The 21365-nt window shown below is 38.1% G+C and overlaps 1 protein-coding gene across 12 annotated transcripts in view; it reads right to left on the bottom strand.

Moving 5' to 3' along the window:
* DLGAP1 (DLG associated protein 1) overlaps positions 1-21365 on the bottom strand; it is a 413568-nt gene that overhangs the window by 294923 nt on the left and 97280 nt on the right. For 5 of the 12 annotated variants that reach the window (XM_051773060.1, XM_051773102.1, XM_051773094.1 and 2 more), the window contains one exon: positions 17408-17502. The exons of the other annotated variants lie outside the window; for them this stretch is intronic. The gene's annotated coding sequence lies outside the window, so the exon portion shown is untranslated. The remainder of the gene's footprint in view (positions 1-17407; positions 17503-21365) is intronic. 12 annotated transcript variants of the gene reach the window in all.

The raw sequence follows: 21365 nt of genomic DNA, 5'->3' as shown, positions 1-21365 counted from the left end.
AGGGATCTTAAAGGCCACCTAGTTCAACCCCTCTGCAATGAGCCCGGACATCTTCAACTAGATCAGGTTGCTCAGATCCCCATCCAACCTGACTTTGAAAGTTTCCAAGGATGGAGCATCTAGCACCTTTCTGGGCAACTTGTTCTGGTGTTTCATGGCTCTCATTGTAAAAATCTTCCTTATATGTAGTCTAAATCTACCCTCTTCTAGGTTAAAATCATTACTCCTTGTCCCATTGCTACAGGCCCTGCTTAAAAGTATGTGTCTATCTTTCTTGTAGGCCCCCTTTAGGTACTGGAAGGTTGATCTAAGGTCTCCCTGGAGCCTTATCTCCAGGCTGAAAAACCCCAACTCACAAAGACTGTCCTCACAGGAGAGGTGCTCCAAAACTCTGACCATCTTTGTGGCCCTTCTCTGGACTTGCTCCAACAGGTCCACATCCTTCTCATTCTGAGAAACCCAGAGCTGAAAGCAGTGCTCCAGGTGGGGTCTCAGGAGAGTAAAGTAGAGGGGAAGAATCACTTCCCTTGACCTACTGGCCACACTTCTTTTGATGCAGCCCAGGGTACAATTGGCTTTCTGGGCTGCAAGCACTCCTTGTTAGCTCATATCCATTATTGTCCACTAGTACATCCCAGTCCTTTTCAGCAGGACTGCTCTCAATCCCTTCATCCTGCAGCCTGTATTGAAACTGGGGGTCGCCCCAACCCAGATGCAGGACCTTGCACTTGGCCTTGTTAAACCTCATGAGGTTCCCATGTGCCCACTTTCTGAGCCTGTCCATGTCCCTTTGGGTGGCATCCTGTCCCTAGGGTGTGTCAACCACACCACTCAGTATGACATAGTAATGTCTATAGAAATAACAGTGATTACAAAAGATAGGTGCCACTGACATAGCCGTTTTCCAAGAATTTTGCAGCCTACTTATGTCATCACATAAATTACCTCTTAACTGAAAAGTACATTCACTCAAGAGTTACCTGCAGTATTTTATTTCTTACTTATTCTACACATTGTCAGGTTTCATGTACTTGAACAAAGATGTCACCCAATTCTGTTCCTATATCTACTTTCTAATTTATAATAGTGTCCAGAGCCCTGGGTTGCAGACTGCAGCACTGATAAAGCTGTTGTACACAATGAAAGAAAGTCTCAGTTTTATTACCAAAGTGTCAACAGTTACTTTTGAACCCTTGTAAATATATGAACAACCCTGCTTTACAAATAAGAAGGAAAGCCAAATGACTCAACTCTGAATCCCATTAGATACTGGAAGAGGGAATTCCTGGCTCAGCCTGTTAAGCAGACCAGCTAGTAATTCTTAATGTTTTTACTGAATTTTACTATTCTTTTCCTCATTTCTCTCCCCTATTAAGACCTGGACTAAACTCACACAAATTTCCACAGGTTCACATAATTCACTTAGACTCCCCTCTCACTCTCAACAATGACTAGGAATAGATGTTATTTGATACCCTTTATTTTTATGTTGCATCACTGCAATCATATGTTTTATTTTCACTTTTAAAAAAGATTTTTAAACCACTTAAATAGAGAATTTCAGTTTCTTGTCTTCCTCGTCTTCTCTCTTCTTGAGACTGTTGGGCTAAATTTATCTAGTGTTTCCAGGACTTGATGCTGCAAGGTACATTAAAAGATTCATCTGAGATCCTCAAAACTGTGGAAGAATTTCTGTAATCCCCTAATGGAATGTGACTGAATGACAATTTGTAGTATTACCAATTTTTGTAAGTATATTTAGAGATTATGTTCAAATAACAGTATTTTCATATGCCTTTATGCATTATAACCAAAGAACTCTTGCATTAGCTGAAACCTATGCTCTAAGCAGATCTCATTCCTCCTGGAAATACATGTTCCACTTGGTTACACAGTATGGAAAGTAGGGAAAAGTGCCACTTCACCTGTAGCAAAAAAAATGGGTGGAGTTGGAGTTCTGTACAGAAAAAAAAAATGCTGTGATATCACTACACTTCATCTCAACCTCTTAAAAAACATTTCATTCAACTTCAGCAATCCCTTTGATCTATTCAATAGAAACTGTACATAAAGCTACTATAAATCCATATAAATCTATTTCGTATATGACTTGAAAGAGTAAATTCCATTCCTCTGACAGAACCCTGTACACCTCACTGAGAACAAAAAATCAAGAGCTGTGTTGGAGAACTGGTAAATACTTTCATGCAAAATATGGTGAAATCCAATCTCTGCAGTTGTATTCATTCTCCGTTTCACATAGCAGTGTGCTTGCAACTACCACCAAGGGCACTCAACAGAAGCCTTTATTTTGGAAAAAAAAAAAAGGTAGCATGCCAAGAAGTTTGAAAGACTTTGTTTTTCGTGTATTTGAAACAGGTGTCTTACTCCTTGACAATTTCTAATGCTAACCACCTTGTATGTGAAGCACTTACATACAATGATGAATATTCTTCACATAGTATGGAGAAGAATGCAGGAAGACAGTGGGGAGGGCAATCTGGACACAGGCAGAAAAGAGGTAAATTGGAGAATGGGAACATGAAAAAAGCTAACAGTCGAAGCCAGCATGGGCTCAAAGGTTTGGAGATGATTAAGGATCAAACAGAAAGTAGAAGCAAGTAATAGAGATATGGAGTAGCAGAGAGAGATGAAAATTTTCTTACTGAGCTATACTAACAAGCATAACCAGCAGCAATGGCTCTTCCTTTGGCACTTGTGAGACCACTCTGTGAAAACTATGTCTGTTTTTGTGCTTCCCAAAAAGACATCAGTATACTGGGTCAAGTCCAGCAGAGAGCCACCACAGTGACTTGGGGCCTGGAGCAGATGACATACCAGGAGAGTATGAAGGAACTGGTTTCCTCAATATCAAGAAGAGGAGGCTATGGATGGATGGATATCACAGTAATATTCAACATTCAAGACAGAAACAGTGTCTCCTCAGTAGTGGTCAATGTAAGGTTGCAAGGCAACAGATACAAGTTTTGACAAATGATATTCCAATTAAATTTCAGGAAAAAAAAGTTAACTGTATACATCAGTTGCCAAATCCAGGATCAGGTTTGCCCAGAAAAGCTGTATAATCTCCATTCTTGGAGACCCTTAAAACCTAACCATCCAAAGTCCTGAGCAACCTACTAGCTAAGACTGCAAACTGGCTCTGTCTTTGAAACTAGGCAGAAGTCCTTTCTACTTAACTTGGTCTGTAATTATGGGAATTTGAAATGAGGATTACATCAAAAGGACATAAAGTGAGAGGATTTGAGATGACTAGCCGTAAAACCATACTCTACAGAGGCTAAAAATGAGGATTTTGTAACATCGCAAGACTTCTGCAACCAAGTATCTGCAAAAGTTCATGACAAAACATTTGTCTCATCCCCCCTCTAGTGGCTAGTACATATAGGACCAGTCACTGCTAAAACCAACTTGTAAACTCCAGTGGCAAGTACCAGAGGAGTGAAAGATATTTATCACACATTTGGTCATCAATATATTGACATCATGGAATTAATTTTGTTTGTTGCCATCTTTTTTTTTAGGTAAGCAAAAGGCATATTATATATTCTTAGCATTTAAGATCTCCCTGTGTTCCTAAAGTCACCTTAAATGTGCTTTCTCCCGATTTTGAAGTATTTTTTCCTCTATTTTCAAATAATTTTTGTAAGTTAGTATTTATGCATATACGCAAATACGTAGATATAGATTATTATCTTTCTGTGTATGTGCATAATTTTTTGGTCCCATATATATTTTCATTTGTGTGCATATTTCCTTAGTGGACTAAGTTAGTAAAGCATTTCCAAGACCCATTTATTCAGACAGTCGTTGGTATTTGTGCATTAGCAATTATGTCAAAGATGTTCCTGTATTCAGATCAGAGAAAAACCATATCATGTCTCCATGCCTAAACATCAAAAGAGGTATGATAACTAAATGTTAAAAGAAAAATTGACCAAAATGCTTTGGTCAAGAATTTTAAGAAATGTGGTACTATCTACTACTTCTTAAAGAAAGTAAAAAAATAAACATTAAATTTTGCTTTTAAGTGGGCATAATATAAATATGTTTATTTACAGAGCTACTGTTCATTGGTAATACTTGACATACGTAAAATATTCAGGAAAATATAGAAACAATTGATGTGAATTATACAAATATGATTCTTATAGCAAATACAAGTAAAGAAGTCAAAATAAGAAGCGTAAAATGTTCTTTGTAAAAAAAATATGTTTAGCTGCTGGGCAAAAGAACATGAACTTCTACATACATGAGAAAGCCAGAGAATGTTTTCCAAATATTTTGATAATAGCAAATGAAATTAAATCATTAAAGTTCATAGAAAATGAAATTACTGAGGAAAACATGCAAGAAGTGATAATTTTTACCATAGTTCCAGCTATGCTAAAAGAATGAACATTCTCATGAGACTGCTTGGCCTCTAGTGTATCGAAAACATCTTTCCTTGCATCTGATCAGCAATAGTAAGGCAGCAGCTACCTTCCAGCATATCAAATACCAGTTCCTCGCTCAGGAAGCTAGAGACATGCCTTTGTTCAGCTCTTTTAGGCAGGTGAGCGATTTGGGTTTCCTAAACACAGTCTTGCATATTCACAACTGGGCAGTTTGAATTTAGGTACCAGTCTGTCAAATGGTCCTACATGCAATGATAGTTTTAAGTATTCAAAAACCTAACAATTTCAATGGAACAAAGCACCTGCCTAAAGCAAACGTGTGCCAACCATGTGTGAGCGGGGCCACAAACATTTCATTTGGTAGCAGAGAGAGATAACCTTGTTACAACCAAGGGGACAGAAAGCACTTGTTTCCACAGCACAGAATGAAAGAGCATCTTTGACCACCAGTCACCTGCCTGATAGCCCTATTCTCCTACCTCCAACAGGTGTTACTAATAGTTCACAGTACCAAAAAAAATGTACTAGGCATTTCAGAGAAAACAGTAAAAACTGCAGCCAGTGTTATAACTCTTACTACAGAGAATGGCATTTAACAAAAGGGTGGAAAAAAGCTCCAGGTGGATACAATTTACAAGAGTATACTTATGGGGTAATGTCTTTATCAAGCTGCTTTTGAAACTACATTTGTTAATCAATTGTTTTAAACACATCTAAGTTACTTCTTCTACAGAAGCAACATATGCCAGTCCTGGTCAGACAGTGGTGCCCAGGTGCATACTCTACAATTCAGTGTTTCCATACCTGAAAGAAACTTGGAAATACAGCTTATATTGGTATCACAAACCTCAGAAGCTGCCATTCAGTCTAAGCTTCCCTTAGTAGAAAATGAGGAGAAACAGTGATCTCTGTATCCTCTAAATTGTGAAAATATCTTAAATGGGAAGAAACATACTTTGTGAATGTCCTTATCTCACCACTGCCTATACAACCACCTAAAGCAACTAGCTTTGACTAGACACTTAGCTCTTAGGTCAAGTTAAATAAAATATCCACTTTTATTTTCATTCTTCAGATTTAGATACAACTGTTGGATTAATCAAGATATAACCAGTTTAGCACCAGCTAAAAAAAAAGAATAAATTAAAGGCTATGTGAGGAGGTAAGCTTTTTCACAAGTATGTGAGAACAAAAAGCATATTAATCAATCCTGTTTTAACAGCCATGGCAGCATGTCAGAACTCCAGCTACAAAAACTTACTGAAATTCCATAATGCCAATGCAATGCTGGTGATTGCCAAGGGAAGGGACACTTTTTCATACTCCTACAGACTCCAGGAAAAGAGTGGGATGAACAAAGAGAGGAACAAAAAATCTGGTAAATAATTACTATTTTGACCAGAACAAAAACACGTTCACTAAAAAATACGGTATCTTGAATATTGTCGAGAACTCAGAAGATATAATGCATGAAAGTAATTTTTCAGGTCTGTTGAAAAAAAAAAAAAGAAACAGAGCATCCTTAAAGTAAAAAGCTTGCTTCCTGAAAAGAAAAGTTTACAGAGCAGGACACAAAGTGAAGAGTCATAGTCCACAGAGAAGCACTTCCTCTAAGATTTTTTTCTTGCATTTTTCTTCTAAAATTACAAAATTTTCCTTAAGTTTTACAGTTCTAGGATACAAAATGAAAAAAAATTATTCATATGGCAATTGACTGAGTCACAGACTGTTAAATATTTGAGGATATAAAAAATTGGTTCTTTTCCATAAAGGATAATGGTTAATTTAAATACCATATTTTTAAGTTCTGAAATACAGTTGCATTATCAATTTTTTATTGAAAAACAACAACTTGTACTATTCCATGGACTGATCCCACCCATTTGTATTACACAGTTCAGGATCTGCTTGGACATACGCGGGGTAAGATATATTTGTTATACCAATCTCTCATAGCTAGAACTTCTCCAGCTTTCACTGATTCGGCTGATTAGTGAACTGTATAGTATTTATTAAGACTTTCATTAAGATGAGCTTGCCTGATCAAATGATATGAAATCAAAATCCATCTGTGTGGTGAGTCACTACACTACTTTTCTCCAAAGTACTGGTTTAGGAAAAACAAGCACAAAAGCAAATCTACCTGTGAATTCACTTCATCCATTTGAAAGGTTTCAAGAACACACCAGTAATGTGTCTACCCAAATTACTTGCTCTTGGACTTTGTTAATTTATTTATCCACTGTGGGATTCAAAAAATGTTGTGTAACTATCAGCATAATAATATCCTATAAATAAGTTGAACTGAAATATGTCATTATTTGTAGTAAAAATGACTAAAAGGAAAAAGCAAAGGGCACAGAATGGAAAGGATAAATCACTTCCAAGCATGACTTTAAGAACAGAATGGAAAAATATCTTTTTAAAACAGTGAAATTTAAGGAAATGATAAGAAAAACAAAGGAATGGGATTTTATTTCATGCTATTCCATATTAATAATTCTCTGAGTTTCCCCTGTGGAAAAATGATACAACTCTAATAAAATTATTCATAGCACTAAACCACTTTCCTTAGTGAACACGGTGTACATTAGCAGGACTTCTGGAAGAGAATGTTTCTTTGGAAGATTTATTATTGTGAGATTATGGTAAGACGATCTGGATGGCTCAGTGTATGAAATCTTGTCATCCTGGCAGAAGTACTTTGCTCATCCAAGAGGCAGACACACATTTGGAAGCAGGCAACAGAACTCAGCTTCTGAAGCTACAGGGACAGAGTCTGCACAGCATGTTAACCTGACAATAGGCAGTAAAACCACAGTAAGTGTCAGTCACTAACCCCACAAGAAGCAATACATGATGGCATGGGCAGTGGAAGAGGTCCACTTGCCTGTTTAACTGAAGGAGAGACTGCAATAGCAATAGCAACACAAGTGAACAGGGAGGTAAAGGAAGGAAAAGAATAATGTACTCTGACATTTTTAGTGTGGCTGCTAGAGGTTTGTTTACAAAAAGAAAAAAAATCTTTTCCTATGACCAGTATCAATATACCAGAAAATAACTAAAGAAAAAGCAAACTTGCTGAGCTAATTTCACATACACTATAAAGTATGTGAACTTAAAAATAAGGTTTTTGCAGATCAGATTTTCAAACCACAACATGAAAATATTTTATATCTAGCCCCTTGAAACAGATGGATTAAAAATAACACCATAAGCTGTAGTTTAAACAGTATCTGTCGGAGCTGCAAAGGTAGTGTGATTGACTGTATGAAGAGTTACATACACTAGTTCAATTTAGGTTTCATCACTGTAAAAAATAATACAACATATCAGAAAACACAGTGGGTGATAAATGCTTTGACATGACCCATGAGGCAAACCACATCGCCTAACGACTTTAGGAGTGAGCCCACCTCCAAGTCACTCTGTGACACTGAAATGAAATCCAGTCACCAGCTGGATTAATAGGCAATGTGGTTCATAAGCACCAGCTCCTACTCCCCCGAGCTGTTCTCTGCCTTGTTTTTTCCCCCAAAGACTTCATATACTAAGCAAAATTCTCATGGTAGACCCCCACCTGACTGTAGGCACACTGGGCCACGGGAGAAAGTGAGGAGCATGGTTCCAGAACTCAGCCTGCAGAGAGTGCCTTTCTACCATATCTCTTTTGACAGCAGGTCACAGCACAAACAGTGCAGCCTCCCTCCATTCTAGGAGCCTGCATGGCAGACCACAGACCCAGACTGAGCATCTTGGTGTAGTACACAAGAGGTAAGAGATAGAGACTGCATATATTGGAAGCATAGTTCCAGCTACAGCCCTAAGTCCATATGCCAAGCTTGCAATTTCTTGCAGATAGGGCATGCTGAGGTGAGGGAGTGTGCAAAGAGTTGAACAGGTTGTAAGAGAAGCGCTTAGAGACAGAGGCAGTTCTGGAGCATTTGCAACCTGGTATGAGTACAGTTTGTACATTAGGGATGAGAAGCAGGGCAAGCGATGCAGAGTTGGAGCAGCCGGAAGGTGGGAGGACATGAATTTAGCTGAAGAAGAAGAAATACGGAATGAGGGAGTGGGGACTTATAGAAGGAATAGCGGAAGATACTATTTTGGATAGCTATAGGGAATCCGTCAGGAAGCTGTTGCTCTCTAACACTTTGCAACATGGCTTCAAGAGCCAGAAAGTTTAGCAACCCTTACTCTGTACTTTCTATTATAAAATTATTCTTTTATTTCAATTTCACTTGCTCTTGCATTAAACTGTTCTCCTCCTGCCCCACCCTGCTTTGCATCCCACACCTCCTCCAAATCCCACTTCACTTAGAATAACTTTTCTATATAAACTAGGGAATATACTTCCCATGGGCTTGCATACCATATCTTTCTGTAACATCAAATAAAATGCAAAATGAAGCATTTAAATTCAAATAGTGAAAGTGGACCAGTGAAGGAATCAGGCTGCATAGGTGCCCCCAGGAACCCATGTGCTCATCATTATCCTGGCAAGTGGCAGGGGAGCACCACACTAAAGCAAAACCATAAACTTGCTTAACTTTACTCATGCATGTGCACACATGGGCCCAAACTCCCCAGTCCTATCATAAAACGTAATTAATTTCATTGGGATTTAAGTGAATTTTGTTCATTAGCATGTCATCTGTTCTTCAGGAATTACCCAGGTATACCATGTGGTACCTATAAAGTCCCAAGTGCCAATATGTTTAAAAAACTGGTGCTATCTCAATTATTTCTGTTAAACTCGGTGCAACATCACAGTACCACACAGTGGTAACCTTCCAGTAGAGCTAAGAGAAATTCAGGCTAAACCCCCAGTGCTCAGACTTACTTTCTGTATCTGAGGGAAGTAATGATTAAAACCCTTTTGAAGATCACCATCAAAGCCTATTTTGCTATTGATTGATACTGAATGTTAATAATTAAACAGCTGACATATTTCTCAGCTTCCTCTCATTGAGACCCTGTAAAAGGTAATCTATTTATATTCCACTCAAGATCTCTAGTGGTTCTTTACTACCTCAGTATCCAGTAAATACTCACTAAGCTTATTATGGAGCAAGACTAATATTTCACTTGAATTGGTAGGAAAATGGCTTCTTCAGCTCCCAACAATAGCTGTTGCTGAATTTGTGAAGTGGGAAGAATCTGCGTAACATGCAAAGAAGCTACCAATCCCTTTAACAGCTTCTTTAAAAAGGAATTGGACCCGATTCACGTAAAAAAAAGTGTATGTTCAGTGGGTGGTAACTTCGATGCAGTTCTTTTATGTATATAAGGGTTAGCCAAAGTGTCTGAATAAAAAAGGAAGCCAATCTGCTTTTATTCAGGCATAGCACCATGTGGGCTGAATGTGAAAAATAGAAACGGTTTATTAAATGCGATTCTGAGAAGAGACTAATTTTCTTGTTAGTATAAATTATGGGAATAGGAGCCCAGCTAAAATGTGTAACACAATGATATGAATCAGTGATGACTGTAAATGTGGGTCTCAAAACAAAACTTGTTTTTCCGATAGCCAAGGATTATGGTGATATGATTTTTTCTGTCATCCTCACAGAAGAGCTGCAAACACCTGTGAGAGAAATGACTGATTCCTAGTGATGTTCCAGTCCTTCTCACACTCCTCCTTTGTCACAGTGGCCCACTGTGTGTAAGACTGCCCTTTCAAGAGTCTGCAATAATTGCAACATTAAAACCAAACCACATTTGATATCAAAGGTACATTCTTCCTTCAGCCTGTATGTCCTTGTTTATATCCATTCTGAGGCAGAATGCCAGGGGACCAATTGCAGTGGAAAATTTGTGTACTTTTCCCAGATCAAATTTACATTTGTAACTCACTACACATCTCATAAAAGGAACAGCTTTTTAAAACTGATCAGATCAAAAACAATAAAAAAGAAGCAGCAATTTAAGCCACATTTAAAATTCACAGGGGTTACTGCATTTTATTAAAACAGATGCAATATGATGCACCTTAGTCATTTAAATTCCATTGCTGCAAAGGGAAGAGTCCTTTCACAGGGGATAAGATTTTAGTACAGCTTCCTGATAATTTTGTAACTGGATTTCTACAAAAATGTCAGTGAAAAGGATCGAAAAAACTTAAAATTTCTGTACAAATTATTTTTTCTGTTTCCATGGAGAAATGGAAATGAAGAGTACCATTAAAAGTGGCCTTCATAAACTGATCAACACAGTACTAGCTAGGAGACTGAACTCTCTCAGTTTCTATCTTTCAAACTTCTTCAAGAAGTCTTTGCCTCTACCATTTTTAACAATGCTTGTATGACACAAGCATTTGAAAAAGAACTAGGCAGTAAATAATTTTACTATAAGTCAGAAAGGGCAACATATCTGCAGGAAGCAGATCAATAATTTATGGCTCTCCAAGTAGACTGCCAGTATCACAAGCATGATTTACACTGTCTGTTGCATAACTGACTGATGGATTCAGGTTTAAAATTACAATCTGTGGTCTGTCCTGAACACACAATTGCAATCCAAGTCTACTATTTTCTTTCAAAAAATGATCTTTTGATCATCTCCATTGAAGCAATAGTGCAACACATGAAAGTGCACGCCCCTTATGATAGACTGAAGTACATAAAAGTATACTCAGGTTAATAACATTCTAGGTGTGATATTCAGCACATGTAATTTCATCTAGCCACGTTAAGACAAGATGTATCACTACTTTTCCAGTGGCAGGAAAAGGCACCCAGGCAGCAGCTCAGTGTAGATGCACAGTTTTCAGACAGCTAAAATGTCCAAATCAAATGGTGAAATGAATCTTGCTTGCAATTACTAAGAGCACTGCACTCATTCACAGCCAAACAAGGCTTTTCAAGACTAGTCACTGTTCTGAGTATTTACCTGGAGTCTCCAGCCTGCACTGAAACTCATGATGTTCAAAGCTGTCACTTCACCTCACTGGATCAATGTCATCCTGCTCCTACCAACATCAATCTCGTGTTTGACAGAAGCGTAGTCATGTCTTTCAGAATGGCTGACAGAACAGCCAAATTATTTTATCGACCCTTGGTCATTTCCAAAGAAATCTGAAGTTGTTAGCCTTGGTTTTATTCCTCCTGTGTTTGCATTAAAACATGTAGGTTCTTTCAGCACTATAAAGTAGTCAGTGATCCAAGACAAGCTGCATACTTCTTAAATAGCTACAGTGTAAGCATGGTAAACTAAACTAAAGCCAAACTACTACTGAGTTGAAGTGTCCCTATTGGATTGAAAGTATTTCAGTTTATACATACCATCTTCTTGGGTTTACTACTTGACATTAATTTTGCCTAAGGCTATTAAGCATGTCTTCTGGCCCATAACAGACTGATTTATCCCCTGTCACACAGGGATCTTTACGGTATTAACAACTCTACTGTCACTATCTGGAATTGTGCTATGCAGAAATACAGGGGCTAAACAACTATAATGTGACTATAACATGAAATTTGAGACTTATAAAGCAATACTCAGAATTATACTTCCATGTCAAATTTCTCCACTCCATCCTGACAAGCTGAAAACTATACTGGTGAAAGCTTTCCTCCAAATCATCTGACATGGGTTATTCTACAAAAAACGCAGGATGCTCTGTTTCATTAATATTCTTAACAGTTCCCTTAAAAGAATCCTGTTGTCATATGGTATTTTGGGGAAATAGGGTCATGGGGGAGGGAATTTCTCCTCTCCTAAGCCCCATAAATCTCTCTCTCTCTCTCCCAAGATTTAGGCAGGCCAAAGGCACTTATGGCTATTTACATGGAAAGCCAAAGCTTACGTATAGTCTCTCAGTTTCTATGGCAGCACAGCTCCTATAAAAACACAACTTAAAAACATATCTCTCCAAGCTCACTGCCATCCCATGTACTCGCAGACATTCCCTAAACAGTGAATTTCTCCTCAAAACATGCCAGACCATGTAAATTAGCTCTGATCCCACCACTGGTAGAGTGAACAGTGCAGTGCTGGGGAACACACTCGGTATGAATGGCCAACGGTTACTGCCACTGCCTCCAGCCCTCTCTCCTGCCTCTCACCAGCATCCTCACAGGGACCACTGAGGGCTTGCCAGGCAAGCAGTGGGAAGAGAAAACCATGCCAAAAAGCACACTTTCCTTTTATATCCTGCTGCCTTCTCCTCTCCCTTCGAGTGAACTGAAAAATCCATCACCCAGAAAATTAAGATGGAAAAGGCTGAAATCACTGCTGCTTTCATCGTTGCTAAGATTACACAATAGAAACACTTCCTAGATAATGGGATTTGTCAGCATCAGCTGAAAAAAAAATGCCTACCATGTGATAATATTAAGAAGCCAACTACCCCTACAAACAGGAAGTGGCTTACATTATTTTTTAGTTAATTCAATGCCTTAGGTAAAGTCATATATTACTGTTAACTCAATAGATAACTGGAGCATTTTTACAGTGTTTACTTAAATTTCATGTTGCAATTAAAGTGTCTGCTTTACATAGACACCTGCCTAATCTTCTTAATACTACCTTTCGCCATTCCTAGGAAGAATTATAAGATTTGCATTTTACTACTGGAACACCTAATTAATGCAAATAAAAGAGAATATAATCCCTAGGGTATCAGAAAGAATCCTGTATGCTTATTAAAAACTAAATGTATTAACCTATAAAAATACATTACTTCAACTGAAAGTCCAATAGGAAGGATACTTTTATAGGGTGAAAAAGAAAAAAAAAATCTGCTTAGGACAAGAATATTCCTCACAAAAAAAATTTGGAAATTTCTTTACGTAAGTATCACATCATTACGTGACAGCTTTCCCTTCTGATGCTAGGAAAGCCTTGGATTGGCAGGAGATTTGGAAGTTTTGATTAACAACCTACTGGAGCTCTTGGCAATGTGCCTGGGTGTTTCAGATTACTGCTGCTATAGAAACTCCCCTGGGTGACTGCTGCTTTTCTTTTTCTCACATTTCTAAAATGTTGGTCTTCAATTTTTTTTTGTCCTTCTGCAGTTTGTTCCACTTAGTAGCAATTGCTGCGTTACTGTTCTACTCTCACTCAGTGAATAGCACAGCTACACAAACAGCTATCATTACAGATAGCAGGCATCATAAAAGAGTTTGCCATATGCCTTGTCAGCTGGTCAAACTGATGACATGATTCTTTTCGAGCAGTCTGGGTAGTTCATAGGAGGTATATACATTTCAGGAAGCTGGCAATTCATTAGCATTTCTCTGAGTATAATACTAGTTAACATACTTTAAGGGCTGATTATATATGAATTTAATATTAGCTTAAATTGCTATGTTAAATTCATAATTCTAATTTATCCAAGAGAAAAGGAGGTAGTGACTAAAAATCAAAAAAAAAAATTATTTTTGCAAGATATTCCCTCCTTTCAGTTCACTTTTTCAGTTCTCTTTCTTTCTTCCCCTCTCAGGATAATCCAAATTATTCTAACATGATGTGAATGAACTATCTCTTTTTCCAACACCACCAACAGACTTTAGTGGGAGCAGAAGCAGGACCACAAGTACTTTCCATTGCTACTTAATGGAAAAAATTACTAAACATTGAAGCAACATAGAGTGCAGTTCCTGACTGTTGCCCTGAGCATCTGACCAGGTTGTGTCACACAGTTACATCAGCTACACCAAAAGCCTATCCAGGCCACCATCAGTGAAGTGACTGTGTCTTCTGTACACACCAGTTCACCCATGCACACAGCTGCAACCATGGTCCCAAGAAGCTCAAGGTTTAGCAAGCGTGGACATATGTGGACACTGACACTGTGCCAAGTTCAGTCTGTGTGTACCGCACAACACGGGCACTCAGATTCCTGCACATGAGCCCTTGAGAGGATGCCAGCCACTGCTAGGCTAATCCATGCCACTGATTCCTGGTGTCCTGCTTGCCAGAGACTGTTTTCAGTGGGAATAGGCTGCAAGTGGGATAAGCTAGTTCACCAGTGACAACAAATTTCTTGGCATTTTATTTGCACACATACAGACCAAGTCTGATCTGACAGGGCATAGCAGGGCTCTGGCATCAGTGGAGCAGTGGATGAGCTGCCCCTATCAGACTATCTCATGCAGCTCTGACCTTGCCCCAAGTGTTCCTGGGAAAAGAGGCATAATGGGAGACTTCTACAAGAGGAATGAACAGTCTTCAGCTGAGCTCAGGAGAGATGTCCTTCCTGAAAGGGGAGGCCCAAACACAGTGCACTACTCAGATGTGCAGATGACTGACATAGGGCCATACAGAAAACATCTCAGTCAAGTACGTCACATTGGTATGTGGAAATCCTTGCTTGGGAGATTTTTGTGTTAGCTGGATGGCTGCCCATCTGTGTGGGTTCAAAGCAGGTGAACCATTGAGCAACTTGAGCTCTCAAGATGGTCCATGAAAGCAGCCTCCAGAGAGTAAGTAACATCTAGTAAATGGGTTTAAAGCAAGCAAGTGATTTAAAGTAAAGCAACACAAAATGTACTTTTTGCATTCTTTCAAAGTAATGCCATCAGAGACTGGATTTCACTGGGTCTCACCTGTTTGGAAGACTGCTAGTTTTTTACCTTGTACTCTGAAACCTAAAATTACTACATTTGAAACAAGTTGCTAGAACCATGGTTCTGAAAAGAGCCTTCTAAACATTGCTATAGCCTGTCATATCCATTTCATATCTGCTGGAGCTTGCTGAGAGCCTGAAGCAGAAACTGAGATACAGATAAGTGTAAATCATCTCTACTATTTACAGACAGTATCTAGGCGAAATCCAAACTGGAATAATTCAGAAACTGATTTTTTTATCCACTTCACTGATCAAAGCTTATAAAGAAATGAGGCCTTGGATCATCAAGGTCCTTATCAGTTGCTAGTTATTATGAGAAAGAAGATATACTGTTAGGATTGCAAATCTGACAAACATACAAACAACCAAAACATCCGAAAATGAAAAATTATATAAACTTTGTCAAGTAAGTTAAGCTGAAAGTAAGAGCCAGAAGTGTTTTAGCAAAAAACCCTGACAAACTCCACTCTACAAACATTCATACAATTCTAACTATGGAGATGCCCCCTGTGCTGCATATCTCCATCAGAAATCCCATTTATTTCCCTCCTGTTCTTTTTCCAGCATGCACAAAACCAGCTGGCAGTAATTTCTAGAGCTCATCTCTTCCAAGCACCTATCTCAAAGCCAGTCCAGCCAAGTTCTGCGTACCTCCAAGGATGGAGATGCCTCTACCTCTTGGGACATTTGCTCCAGTGATTTTACCTCTTGTAATATCTCTAAACGACTACTAGTTAGTCAGAATTTCCTGCATTTCCTTTTATCTGTGGTTTCTGGTCCTTTCACCACACACCTCTGAGAAGGGTTTGGTCCTGTCTCACCTGTATGCTTTAGGTACATGAAGACAGCGATAAGACCTCCCATCAGCCATCTCTTTTTAACGCTGAACAAACCCAGTTGTCAGCTTCACCTTTCACAACCTCAGAGGTACTCAAGACCCATGACCATTTTGGTAGATCTCTGCTGGACTCAACCCAACATGTCAATGTATTTCTTTTATGGGGGAACTCTAAACTGGTTCCAGTTCTCCCAATGTGGTCTCACAAATGCCAAAGAGCGAAGGAAAGACTGGCTGGTTATGCTTGCTAACATTGCCTGGGACATGATTGCCTATCTGCTACAAGGACACACTGCAGATTCATGCACAACTGGCTGCTCATGAATACTTCCAGAAGCTACCAAGCTGCGTTTCAGCAGCTGGCCTACCAGTCTGGGCTCCAGCTTGGCATATTATGTGACTCTGTGTTGCACAAGGTTATCCCAGCCCAAACACTGGACTTCGCATTTGCTTCTGCAATGCAACATTTACAGTCTTTCAGTGGTGTCTGGGTTCAATTTCAGCCTTCTCCAGACCACTTAGCTTTAAAGGAATATAATCACACATCGCTATCTATTGTTTTACGTAGGGGAGAAAAATGGCCAGAGGAAACTAGTAACTTCTACTGCAATTACTAATACAAAAAGGTTTCAAGTCTAAACATGTAATATAAAGAAAAGTCATAAAGTAAAAATAAAGTAATATAAAGAAATTATATGCATTACTAGTCAAAAATCCCTCTATGTTGTATTTAAGGTTCAAACCTTAAAAATGCAGCCTATGTAATACCTAGCAGCAGTACTTTCCAGGAAGAATACACTGAACTTTTAAAATGTTCAAGAAGGAAATATTTAAATTTATTTTCATGAGAAAAAAACCCCAACAATAAACATCAAGACTGGATTCAGAGCACTTTTAGAGTCTCATATTTTGTACTTTCCTCCCTTCACATTTCTAGTCCTCAGATAATATCATATCATAACTCACTTCTGAATCAGTTAAAAAAAGGGAGAATCCATCTCAGGACTCATAACATTCCTTCCACCGTGGCTGTGGTTTATCATTTGGGCAAATACAAAGAAGATGCAAAATATCAGCTCATCATGGCCTAAACATGCCACTATCCCATAACATCCAAAACACCCATTAATCTGATGATTAAGGAAACGGGAATGACAAATAAGAATCTGCACCTACACAATTTCATTTCAAAGAATTAGACTTTGCTGATGCTTGAACCAGCAAAACTGGTGAGACTGAATGTGAGACCAGAAATTACCATAGAAATGGGGAGAGATAACATTATAGTGAATTACTAGAAATGGTAATAGTCCAATATTCAGGAAGTATTCAAATAAATGTAGGAGACAACTGACTGCAAGCTGCTTACATCTCCAGAAGAGAAGTGGAGATAGTGTGCTCCCCTTTTTCTCCCACATCTCATTAATCATTTCAAATGATGTGACATAGTTGTGGTGTCTCTACTCATCATTTGCAAAATCACCATACATCACTGCATTACCACATACTCCTAATAAAATGCTGCCTCCCTGCTCCTCCTTGAAAGACAACTGTGGCTAGAGAATAACAATTTACCTCTCCATTTTAGTCTTCCCTTTTCCTTCTTTTTCCTTCCACCCTCCAATCTGGTTATTTTTGGACTGCCAGTTGGGATTATTGCTTTTTCCCTGCTAAAATAAAAACAAACAACAGTTATACTTCAGTTTCTGAGCTTAAGCATGAGTTCTGTCCTGAACATTAAACAGTCACATTTTCTTGCCTGAGGTGCAATGCTATCTCCTATGACACTGACTAAAGAAAGCCTTGCAACTAAAGGCAAATTCTGTTTCTGGAGTTGCATGTGCACTTTTCTGACTTCTCCAGTAACTACCTATCTGCAATCCTGAGCAGAACTGTGCCCTGAGAACTCAGCACTGGCCTAGGCTTAGAGATTGAAAAAATTAGTATTTCTCAGCTGAACTACAATGAGAATTGAAAATACACATTACTAAATTAGAATAATTATAACCTAAAATACCCTTTTCTTTTTGACACATCATCTTAATTTCAGACCACCTTTTAATATATTTTGCTTTTTTCCAAGCATCTGGAGGCCAACTATTTGCAAATGGTATATTTGGAAGGAATTTAACATCTACAAAATATTAGACAATGGAATAGTGTCAATTTCCCACCTCTAAATGAAGGTCTGAAGTAGAGAGAACATGATGCCTTTCTGGGAAGCAAAATCAAAGATTCCTCCCATCCAAATCTTATAATGTCACACATGAAGTCTCAGCTGAAAGCAGTCAAGGTTTTTCAATATGTGCAATATCAAACACTCCTCAAATTAAACAAAAATACTACCAAGTGTTATTCAAATGCTCTTTTTTTTCTTTTTTTTTTTTTCCCTGCATCAGAATACTTTTAATTATAAGAAGAGTTTTACAGTGCCTGGAAAAAAATAATTTTCGTGTGTAAAATTCAATGTGGCAAACAGCTGACAGGAATTGAAAGAAGAGTGATTTTCATTTCAATGAAAATGATTGCTTTCCCACTCTGGGCAAGAGATCAATGTGTATATACCTCCATTTTCCTGATTTTCCATATGCTGGTTATAGAGGGATAAATTCAGGGGAATTCTGAGTTGTCCAAGATGCAAACTTGGTGTTTGCTTCCCTTCTGCAAGGCAGAGTCCCTCTGTCCTTCAAGAAATGTTACGGGCTACTACCTGACAAAAATTTTTATTTATTTGCAAGATAGTAGGCAAAATGAAGCCAACATACAATAGATTTTCAATAGGGTGAGGCTCAAGGGAATCACAGGAAAAGTGAACTGCTTAAGAAGGTAGAAAAGACAAGCATGCTGACAACATGCTGGGAGAGGAAGAAAAAATCTAACAAACTTCATGAAGTATAGCAATGATTCCTCACCTTTCTGAAAAGGATTCTGTTAAAGCACCTGACGGCAACTTAGAAAAGGCGCATCTTCCAAGAATAAGGAGTCTAAAAATTATGCATAGAAGTTATCCAGTCACAGTAGAGTCTCTTCATAGTCCTGACATGAGAACTTTCAGACAGAACATAACAACAAAGAGAGTGGCTCAACACAGAGAAGTTTTAGACTGCCCTCTGTTGATCAGATACTCCTACATAAAGACATATTTTCCCAATGACCTTGGGAAATGTTCAGGACAGTCCATGGTTGCCTAGTCAATGAAACATAACTGCACAGGTAAAGAGTAGGACAGTACCCTTTCTTTATTTTATGATGAGCTTGGGAAAATGCAGAGTGAATAGAACAAACAAAACGACTGTTTAATGACTAAAACCATCAAATACTCCACCAAAAAATCCTACATTCTTTCTAACTTCTGAATTCCTATGTGATAACAAATTAGAGCAAACAGAATCAATCAGATTTTTTATAGGTGGTCAATACCCTGAACAAGTCTTGTGATATAATCTGACAAAATGCTCAGAACTGAGGACACCATGGAACTGACAGCAGCATTGCTTTGACTGTGCAATGTTGAATAATTTGGAATATAATGGAACTAAAAATAGTTTACACACGTGCTCCAGTATTGTTACAGACATACAAATACAACTAGAATATAATTCTTATGCCTCAGATCCATAGGTCTAAATATGATATTCACTTAGCCACACTGAAATGACCAGTCATGATACTACATGCTTGGGTTTTTTTTCTTTTTTCTAAAAGTACTTTGGAAGGGAAGGATAGATCTTAATAGTTTTCCAAACTGTAGTCCCACACCTGTTGAGTTTCCTGAGGAAGTAAAGAGGATGAGAATTTTACTTCCTCATCTCTGTCATCAGGCACACAATCCTCTTCTGGGTGTGCTAGAAAATAAATAGGATTGAAGCACATCACTTTCTAAAAGTATTTATAGAATTGATTGTTTCCTAATGGCTTCTGCCAGTTTTTCAAACAGCTCAAAGTCTCAACACCAACATTTGATTTAGTTTCTTCAAAGTTCAGTTAAGATGGCCTTCTTTGTTCATGCTGAACAACTATTACAGATGCAAAAGTCCTTATTCACCTCCCCACCAGAAACTCTGCTGGTTGTCGTCCAGACACAAACCGTGGTGACTGTAGAAGACTCCCTTAATATGATAAAAAAGCTGCCTAAAAATCTCCGTTGCTCTTCTCAAACATCTCTGTGGTGGATAGTTAGATCAGGCCATTATCAGTAACATGCTGACATTCAAAGTTCGGTGAAAATGTTTCAGAAGTTAGCTGCATACAAAGACATTCCATACGCTGTTGAAGATCTATTTCTTTGCTGTCATCCAGTGCTAATGTTCCCTTTTGGATCTGTCTGTCTTACAAAATGTCTTTCCACTGATGTCTTACATATATGTCTTACCTTTTGCTGGAAGATTTTGCATTTTGTGGGTTGGTGCTTTATCTTCCACAGTTCCCTGTTGTGAACTTCGGATTTACCCTAAAGGGTGCATTTTCTCTAACTGTTTGGTTTGGGTTTTTTTTATGGACATCTCTCTGGGACTGTCTTCTGCCTTATGCTGTCATCTCACAGACAATTATTTGCAATTACATGAATCTTCAACTTCGTTACAGAATCTGCTGAGTCTAAATTACTCTGTGCTGATGATAAAATGGTGCTTCTTTTGCCACCTTATGTTCCTGTATCCTATTATTCCATCAGTCTTATGAAAATTCATATCTTTTCACAATATCTCAAACACTTAAAGCAAAATCTTCCTTTTTCCATATAATTCTAGCTCTTTCAGATATATTGGTTTTGGTTTGGTTTTTTTTTTCCCATGAATATATATTAAAGTGTTCTTTCTCCCTTTGCTGAGCAGACATTTTTCATATTGTAGTTAGGAAGTTCCTTCCTCTAGATATTTCCATTTAGCCTTTCTCATGACTGCAAAACCAGAAACCCTATCATCACTCCAAAGCAAGAAGATACAAGATGGAAACACTTTCACTGTCCCAAAAGCCCTATACACTGCTACTGTGCATGTAAGGATAATAAGTTTGTTGAGGCACTGTCAATTTTGGAAACAACTTACTCTCTCTCAAAATAGTCCCTCAAGCAATAGTTCATTGAACTAGGCATTCCAAAAGGCTGAAGTGACAATAACATAGGCATCAATTACATTCCCAGAGTACAATTATTGTGAATATATTCAAAAGGACTTTGAAATTAGGGAGTGGAGATCTGAACACATAAAATGTATATTCTGATGTATCATCTAATAAAAAGCAGATGACAAAAATACCCATTTTTGGAATTAAGTATCTTAAATCAAAAGTTGCAAAGGATTTGGAATAAAACCCATACTATTATGGAGGCCAAACCACAGTTCTTCAATCTCCATCTGACTACCACTTCAATGAAATGTTATTATCAAGAAAATTTCTGATGAAATATATTTAGTTCAACCATGTGCTTATGAGAACTAATAACTAACCTCTAATTTTTAAAGGTGCTCATTCATATTTTACCTTTAAATAAGAATTTGCACACAGACAATGACTACATTACCAGTTTTGCTTG

The sequence above is a fragment of the Manacus candei genome, unplaced genomic scaffold (genome assembly GCF_025592945.1).
Source record: "Manacus candei isolate 608988 ecotype Guabito, Panama unplaced genomic scaffold, ASM2559294v1 h1tg000008l, whole genome shotgun sequence".
Lineage (NCBI taxonomy): Eukaryota > Metazoa > Chordata > Aves > Passeriformes > Pipridae > Manacus > Manacus candei.
The sequence above is the reverse complement of the archived record's forward strand: the minus strand, read 5'-3'. Positions and strand labels throughout refer to the sequence as shown.